Raw genomic sequence first — 9,281 nt, 5'->3', positions numbered from 1 at the left:
TTAAAAAAATTGAGAGCCAGGGCAAGACCTATTTTAACATTTTTTTGTGTGACCCTGTTAAAGTTTAACATTTAATTTAAAACTGTTTGGCTTCATGTGGGCTTGAATTAGACGGAAATTAGTAATAGAAATTCAAATATTTTCTGACCCAGTGCTCCTAAGATAGTGCTTTCCAGGGGACCCTAACATCCTTACGATAACACTGTGCCAGGTTTGCTGCTGAGCAAAGTGAGCTCCTTAAGTATTTTGTCACTTGAATATAAACCAGTGGGACCTGTCCACCCAGCTCAGCATACACCTGAAAAGGACCCGGAAGAATGTGTAGGAGGCTGCGGGCCAATTATTTTCAGTGTTTAATGTTACCAGACTGGTGTACCGCGAGGGTGACAGGCGCTGGGGATCCGAGATACATACAGACCAGAGAGAGGAATGGCGGCCAGGCCGCCCCGGGACTTTTCCACAACCGTGAGGGTCTAAGGTGCTCCTGGCAGGTAGGTGTGTTTATTCTTACTACAAGTAGCACTGCTTCAAATATTAATGACACTAAAGTTTGTGATTAGGATATAATTTAAAATATGAAGCTTTTATGTTGTTGTTTTCATAAAAGGAACCGACCCTGGAAAATGTTATTGAACTTGACACGCAAGGCGAACTATATCATTCGGATAACAACGTATAGATAGATGCACGGAAAAACAGATAGAGAAGGAAGCAAGCGCGTTATATAGAGTTGGAGATGCTTGTGGCACCGGTTATGTAAAGTTTTGTAGCGGTGTAAAATATGGGACCTAACCACTTTGTTTAAATGCGTCATTAAATGTAATAAACGAAATTTTGCATAATGGGAAATGAAGTCCTATCTACTCCAAATTTCAAATGTGAAAAATAGAGCACATTGAGTACAAAAATTAGTTTTTCATGTTATGAGTAAGTAAGTAGTAAGAAATGGCCAAAATAAATGTGCTTCATTTTGACAAAAATTGGTAACACGGTCTATTAAACTAATAGCCCTAATAAAATGTACAAAAATTACAAGCAATAGATATGTCCTATTTTTTGCTGCAATTGTTTCTTGATGTTTGCCCTTAAACACAAATAGTAATGCTAGAAATATATCTGCTGGTGTTTAAGTACGTGCGCCAAAAGACGTTTGAGTTTAAAATCTCTGGGGCAGATTTACAAGCCCCTTGCGCCACTTTTGCGTCACTTTTCCCATGTTAAAAACGACGCCCAAGTGGCGCAAGGGGCTTGTAAATCTTCCCTTCAGATTCTACACTCGGCGGTTGGGGCACTAGGCAGGTCTCTCCGCGTCCCCCATTAATTTTTGCCCTGCCCTAGCAAGGAGCCATTTCCATTCATGAAGAAGGGAGGGGATGCGGGTGCATTTCCTTCGGAGAGGGAACGCATGTGCCTCCACGCAGACGATATGATGCTGTTCCTTAGAGATGATGTTACAAAGCATTATTTCGGCATTGCAGAGGACCTCGAGCCTTTACACAAAGTTTAGAGCCTATTGGTAAATTGGCTCAAATCCTGCCTCCCCCCTCTTCACACTTGGGAGGCGACAGGCTCCAATGTCAGTAGCTTACTTGTCAGTTGTTACGTAGGCGTACACATTCACCATGGTGACAGAAACATGCTCGGTGGTTATATGTCACTCACTATTTGCGGTCCTAAGGAACAGTACTTCACACGACAGGGCCAGTGTCTCACCTATAATGCTCTTACGTTAAATGCCGCAGCTCTACTCATGTATGACAACCGATGACCTGCTGCCGCATGACGTAATGAAAAGATTCAATGGTCAGGGGTCGATACCTCATACAATGGTTGGCTAGGGGATGGCCGCACAAAACACTGTTTTTACGTGACTCGCGGTTTGACAAACGGAAGATTGAACTAGGTAGAACACTCAATGACACTGCATTGGATAGTATATTGGCTCTTCCCACCACCGTGTCCAGGAAAGAGTTCTGTCCGGGTACCGGCAGGTGGATGCTGACATGGTTCACATGTGCCAGAAATGCCCCGGGGGTTATAGATAGACAGCTACTGGACAGTAGTAATGGAACACCTGTCCTGATAGTCCGGCATTGCAGGCGTACATAGGTGGAAAGTGTGCGGGCTCGGGGTGTTCGAGTATAACAAAAAAACAATGCTCGGAAATCATTTTTGTACCTAGCTATGCTGTTAGCTAAGCATTCCATAACCCATCGCTGGAAACTTGGTGCCCCTCCAATGGCTATGATCTACCTGGCATTCTACAGTTATCCCATGGGATGAATCTGAGACCATGCTGCTTAGACAGAAAGAAGCCAGGGGGCTAAGGAAACACCCCCTAGCATTAGAGTGGGGCGAGATGCTTAAATTCTTTAGTAGCCCCTCATCTACGTCCACCTTATAGCACATTGAAGCGACCCGGCTTCCGACAGGAAGATTCCCACATTACATTGTCAGGTCCCTTTAAACAAAAGTTTATTGCTCAGCTAAATAATCCCTCCTCATCTCCCTTACTTTCTAAAAGTATAATATTGGAGGGACGAGGGAGGGAAGGAGGGTTGTGGACAAGTACAAGGAGGACTATGAGTCGGGGTGATGAAGATTACCCGTAAGTAATTGAAGCAAGGCCCAGACCAGGGATGATACACTATCTCCATAGTCATATAACATCACCCCTGCATGAATTAAAAGTTTCCGAACTAATCTAAACACTGTGACTGAACTTAGTGTGGCAACTTCTGCCTAAGTGCCACGGTTGGACTTTATGTAGAGCCGTTTTGTTGGAGTTGAAAGTGGTTTGACCTTTTTTATGTTTCTTGTTTTGAATTTCGAGAATAGTTTTGCATTTAGCATACACCTTCCAGGGCTAAGGAGTTCCATTACAGCAGCATGTTTTGATCCATTAGGATTTTTGTAGAGTGCCCAAATACTGAAATGGGTGCACTGGCACTAGACAAAACTTACCTGAAAGGAAACTGGATCGATGTTGAAAAGAGACAGATTTTTAGTCGTGTATGAAAGGGAAGTTGTTGGGCAGAAGATGCAGTAGTTTTCAATATTTAGCTACAGGAAAGGAAAAGGGTCAACCACCGAGAAAGGATTTCTACAGTCTGGCCAGCTGGAGAAGATTGAAACATTTTCAATTGGATTAAAGTCCAGCCAAAAAGGCCCAGAGTGAGATGGGCAGCCAAGTTCTGTATGATTTGAAGCATTGAGATCGAGTCGATCTAAACACTCAAGGTATTCCTTTATATTTTACCAATAACGGGTTGTGTTGGTGAAATAAATTACACCATGCCTTCTTGACCTTTCCAGTGCTCACATGAAGTTCAACCACGGATGAAGGTTGAAGATGTCTTCAACAAAAAACTGTTTAGAGCAAAATATTTCTGCCGAAGTGGCAAGTGTTAAAATTCTTTGTTGATGTCGCCAGCACACTAACATTCTTTCGATTCCAAAGTCTATCTAATTCCTGTTGCCAGATGGTTTCTTATGACTCTGGCAATTAGATCTGTCACCGAACCTTTTTTGATTTCTTTTGTTAATATTTGTGAATGGCATGTACAGACGCACACACTACTCGAGCACACATACACAAAAGCCAGCATACCTACCAACCAATATGGTATACAGTCAAAATATCGAGTTTTTATTATCGATTTGCATTATTATCGATTAAAAAATATAGAATGGACACAATATCGACTGGACAGAATATAGACTACAAAAATATCGAATAGGATAGCATTAATATCGAATTAAAAATATAGAATGGACATAATATCGAATGGACAGAATATAGACTAAAAAAACTATAGAATGGACAGAATATAGACTACAAAAATATAGAATGGACAGAATATAGACTACAAAAATATCGAATTTGAGGTAAGTAAGTTAATATCAACTTTTAAAGTGTTTTTAATGTTAGTATATGTTTGAAAAGTGTATATTTATGTCATTATTTATATTATCATTTTTTAATGGTATTTCATTTTTGCGTAATATAATTCTGTAGCGGGTTGTGGGTTTATAGGGGAATAGGGTAATTATAATTAATTAAATATGTTAATTTATTTATTGGTATTTATTTTGAATTAATTATTAATTAATTATTAATTGGGAATTATTTAAAATATAATGGATAATTAATTAAAATTAATAGATTAATTGATAAATATGTTAATTTTAGTAATTTATTTTCAGTAGCGGGTTGTGGGTTTATAGAGGAATAGGATGGGAAGTTATTTAATTATAAATAATTAAATATGTTAATTTATTTTTGTATTTATTGTGAAGTAATTGGTAATTAATTATTAATTGGTAATTAATTAAAATATAATGGGAGATTTATTTTAATTAATTTATTAATTGATAATTATGTTAATTTTATTAATTTAGTTTCTGTAGTGGGTTGTGGGTTTATAGGGGAATAGGGTGGGGAGTAATTTAATTTTAAGTAATTCTATTTAAATTTTTTTATTTTATCAAATGTTTAATTATTTTCTAATTGTTAATTAATTTATTGTTAATTGGTAAATAATTTGTATTAGTAGGTAATTATTTTTATTAATTATTTTGTATTTGCATTTTTAATTGATTAATTAATATATTATATAAAAGTGTTAAGTATTTTAATTAATTTGTAATTGGTATTATTATTTATTTTATTTTTATTTATATATGAAGTATTTACTTTCCCTCCTGTTGCACTCATTGGAGTTAGAATAGTAATTTTTACCCCTACGCTATCCAACACTTTCCCTACTGTTGCACTCTCTGGAGTGGGAATAGTAATTTTTATCCATATGCTATCCAAAGATTTCCCTACTGTTGCACTCTCTGGAGTGGGAATAGTAATTTTTACCCCTACGCTATCCAACGCTTTCCCTACTGTTGCACTCCTTGGAGTGGGAATAGTAATGTTTACCCCTACGCTATCCAACGCTTTCCCTATTGTTGACTCTCTGGAGTGGGAATAGTAATTTTTACCCTTACGGTATCCAACACTTTCCCTACTGTTGCACTCTGTGGAGTGGGAATAGTAATTTTTACCCCTACGCTATCCAGCGCTTTCCCTACTGTTGCACTCTCTGGAGTTGTAAAAGTAATTTTTACACCTACGCTATCCAACGCTTTCCCTACTGTTGCACTCTCTGGAGTGGGAATAGTCATTTTTAGCCCTACGCTATCCAGCGCTTTCCCTACTGTTGCACTCTCTGGAGATGGAATACTATTTTTACCCCTACGCTATCCAACGTTTTCCCTACTGTTGCACTCACTGGAGTGGTAATAGTAAATGTTACCCTTTCCGCTATCCTACGGTGAAAATATTGTAATTTTTTAATTAATATTACGTATATATATATATATATATATATATATATATATATATATATATATGTATTAACAGATCAATTTGTATTGTTTTTTTACTTACATTAATTATTTATTAATTTTAAGGTTATTTAAGTATTTTAAGTATGTTTAAATTCATTATATTTATTATTTCATAAATCTTTAATTAATTTAAAGCATTTAAAAAAAGTTGATATTTTGACTAACTATATTTTTACATCGATATTTTTGATTCGATATTTTTGTACTTACCTGTTTGGAGATAGTAGGTCGATATTTTGGCATTCTATATTTTTACCTCGATATTTTGGTAGGTAGATATTTTGACATTCTATATTATGTCAGTGATCCCACAAATATCTGACAGACACACCGGCAATCTTGAAAATATGCATGAAATTTAAAGACATCAATGCAAATGAAGCAAAGTCAAAGTCAATATCAACTTTATTCGGCTGATTAAAGCCATAAAAGTGCAACATTAAACATCAATTAACATAAAACCGTATATAAATCCATCACAAATGTATATCTTAATGTGCTTAAAATCCAGTAAAAGCATTGTGCAAAAGCTAAATAAAAACCACGTTTGTCACTATTATATTGTGTTAAGTGGTAATCAGCGTAATCATACTACCAACTTGTTTAAAAGGATTAACTCTGTGACATCCTATTCCTATGTCTAATTGCCCCAATTAAAAAGCTGGCTACCCACACACAAATTATAGGGGAGCTAAGCATTTGTGGATGAACCAGGGCTTGCCTTAATTGCACACAATTGTTACCCCTTAGCAAAGGAAGAATGTACCTTCTGCGTAGGGGGTTAAAAGTGGGCGTAAAAGAACATAATATGTAGAGTGTCTTGCTCTGAGAAGTTGTCACATGTACACCTATTTGGGGAATCCAGTTTAAAATAGCCTTTCGGATAGGCCAGTAACCAGGGTACCATGTTTAAGCGGAATATTGTTAAAACAAAAATATGGTAAGCTTTGTTTATGTATGTTAGATATGGTTGCATCTTCTGGCCCAGGCTCAGTGTGACATACTTTCTCACGAGGGCTTAATTAATTCTTTTTCCTCCCTTAAGTATTGGCACCTATCTAAAAACTTCAGTTTAACTGCTCTAATGGCGGGCTTAGTCAAAGGAGTAGAAGACTTGAACAGGTCGGGGCAGCCAAGCTTCTCGGTCTGGTCTTTAATATATTTAAGCCATGGAATTTTTAATGCCTTATCCAAGGCTAAACAGTCCTGGATTATTAATTGATTTAAATTTGGGGTTGGTTGAGCTCAAATTCTCATCCAGCGGAGAAGTGGAGCAACTGCGATCATGTCTGAAATATAACCCACTCACATCTCCTCATATAGGTTAAAGATTGGGGTGGATGCTGGGACAGAAAGTAGTTTACGCATTAAGTTATTTTCTGCCCCTTGTATTTCTTTCACATCCTTATAGCCTCAAATATCACTACCATAAGTGGTCATGGGGATGCACTTAGCATTGTAAATCTTCAAAATCGCAGGGAGCAGCTTAGAGCCTATTTCTTTGCGGAATCTAGTGTTGCCCCAGCTGCTCTGACTAAAACGTTCTTTTTGAGTGTGCGTTGTGCACACCATGGACGTTGATCATCAAAGAGCACCCCAAGATATGGGAAGGGAGACACCTTAGTCAGCTCACTCCCCTTACAGTAGACTTTTGCTTTTGCTGCCCTCCTAGAACCTATTGTCATTGTGTGTGATTTTTTTAAAATTTGTAATTAAATCCAGAGTGTCCATAAAATCTATAAAACAGTTTAAAAGTAATTGCAGCCCCCGTGTGGTTCTAGATACTAGAACCGCGTCATCAGCATATAGGAGTGCTGGAATCATTTTAGTAAACGCTCTTGGTATGTCTTTACAGCAATTTGCCAAGGAGTCCCCTAGTTTATTGATATAAAGGGTGAACAGCAGAGGGACCAATATGCATCCCTGACGCACCCCTCTTTTTACCGCCCAATGGTCGGTCAAACTCCCGTCTTCACTGAAGCGGACTGCAGCCATAGTATTGTCATGGGCAGTAGCCAGGAAGGTGATCAGATCGGCATCTAGCCCCATTTCCTGGAGGATCAGCCATAGCTTGGACCTAATAATAAGGTCAAAAGCAGAGGAGAGGTCCATAAAGGCCAATTGCAAATCCCCCCCCCCCCTGGCAACAGTGTACTTTCGTATCACCAGGTGGAGGTTAAGGCACTGGTCAAAAGTCCCCCTCCTAGTCCTAAACCCATAAAGCAGATCTGAAACAATGTTGGCGCTGTCAAGCCAGGCTGTTATGCGCTCCAGGACTACTTTCCCCAATATTTTGGCAGACGAATCAAGAAGCGAAATGGGCCTGTAGCATGCTGGGTCCTCCCTGATACCTTTTTAGGTCTCGCGACCTAGCGGGCACTGCGCAGCGCGAGGCATTTTGTAAGGGAAAAACTGGGTTTTAGCACTGACCTAGGAATCGCACACGCTCGTGCGTGTGCGATTTCTTTTGTGCTACCCAATTGGCCTTTGTGTGCGTCTTTTTCTAAAAGACTGCACGCAATTGGCTAAAGGCGGGCGCATTGCTCCGCCCATGGCCTATTGGTGTCTATTACGAGCTTGGTGCGCATAATAGACACCAATAGGTCGTCATGTGGTTTCAATTATCGTGCCCAGACACGGGCGCGATAATTGAAAGCGCGGCTCGCAGTGGCACGCGCGCACCACTCGCAGGCTTCTTTGTATTTCAAGCGGAAGTGAAAGCTAACGCTTTCCCTGCCGCTTGAAATTCAGGATGGTTGTCAAACCTACGTGTGAATTGTGAGTGGCGAGAGGCCTAACAGAGTTTAGGGAGAAGCATATATCTATGAAACCAGCTGACTCTCTAAACAAAAGAACTAATAGAATATTGCAATCCGATCGAAAAACTACATCTCCCGGTGTGCCGTACTGCAGCTCTCAGGCGCACATATGCCGGCTTCAGACGGCAGCGTGGCAGGACACGACGCGTGTGCGCAGAGCCTTTTGCTACACTGGCAGGTTATGAAAGGTTCATGTTGGCAGTACAGTAGTGTGTGTACAAAGGCTTGACCTTACTCCTGGATCGCGGTGCAGCACTGAATGCACTGAAGAGCCATGCAGTTGCCGTGTGCAACCTCAGGAGGTTTGGCAGGGTGAGCGTGGAAAGCGCGTGCAATGAGAAGAAGCTAAGCATGTGCAGTGGGGCAGTAAAGAATTGAATTTAATTTGAATTTAAAAACATTTCTATAGCGCGCTTTTACCATGCGGTTTCTTGGCGCTGTTGGATTGTGAGGAAGCAGGCAGGAGCGGAGGGGGATTTAAGCATTGTAGGCTCGGGAAAAAAGAAGAGTTTTGAGACCCTTCCGGAACTCGATATAGGAAGATGACATACGGAGTTCCGAGGGAAGGGAATTCCAAAACGCAGGAGCAAGCACTGCGAATTTCGTACCGCCAGTCTTTTTCTTGCTGAAGCGGGGGATGGTTAACAGTGCCTGATGAGTGGACCTAAGCTCTCGTCCAGGTGTGTAGGGAGTGATGGCAGAACAAATAAATTCCGGGGCGGTGCCCATTTTAGCCTGAAAAGTGGTGCAGCCAAGCTTAAACAGGGCACGCTCTTTCACCGGCAGCCAGTGCAAGGCCTGCAGTAGGGGGGTGGCTCGATGGTATTTAGGCAGGCCGTGAATCAGGCGAGCAGCCTGGTTCTGCACTAGCTGCAAGCGGCGAATGGCGTAAGCTGGAGCGCCATTATAAATGATGTTCCCATAATCGAGGCGCGAAAGCACCATGGCCATCACTATAATTTTTAGGGCGGGTAAAGAAAAAAAACGAGAGATCTTCCTGATGATTCGGAGGGAAAAGAAACAGGAGGAAACAACCGAATTGACCTGAGAGTGAACAGAAAG

The 9,281-nt window shown here is 40.2% G+C and overlaps 1 protein-coding gene across 1 annotated transcript in view; it reads left to right on the top strand.

Annotated features, from left to right (window-relative positions):
* The first annotated feature begins 367 nt into the window (after positions 1-367).
* LOC147750997 (protein NLRC5-like) overlaps positions 368-9,281 on the top strand; it is a 721,414-nt gene continuing 712,500 nt past the window's right edge. Inside the window, exon 1 of the mRNA XM_086918889.1 lies at positions 368-491. The gene's annotated coding sequence lies outside the window, so the exon portion shown is untranslated. The remainder of the gene's footprint in view (positions 492-9,281) is intronic.

The sequence above is a fragment of the Lissotriton vulgaris genome, chromosome 1_1, assembly GCF_964263255.1.
Source record: "Lissotriton vulgaris chromosome 1_1, aLisVul1.2, whole genome shotgun sequence".
Taxonomy (NCBI): domain Eukaryota; kingdom Metazoa; phylum Chordata; class Amphibia; order Caudata; family Salamandridae; genus Lissotriton; species Lissotriton vulgaris.
Note: the sequence above shows the minus strand (reverse complement) of the source record. Positions and strands in the feature narration are given on the sequence as shown.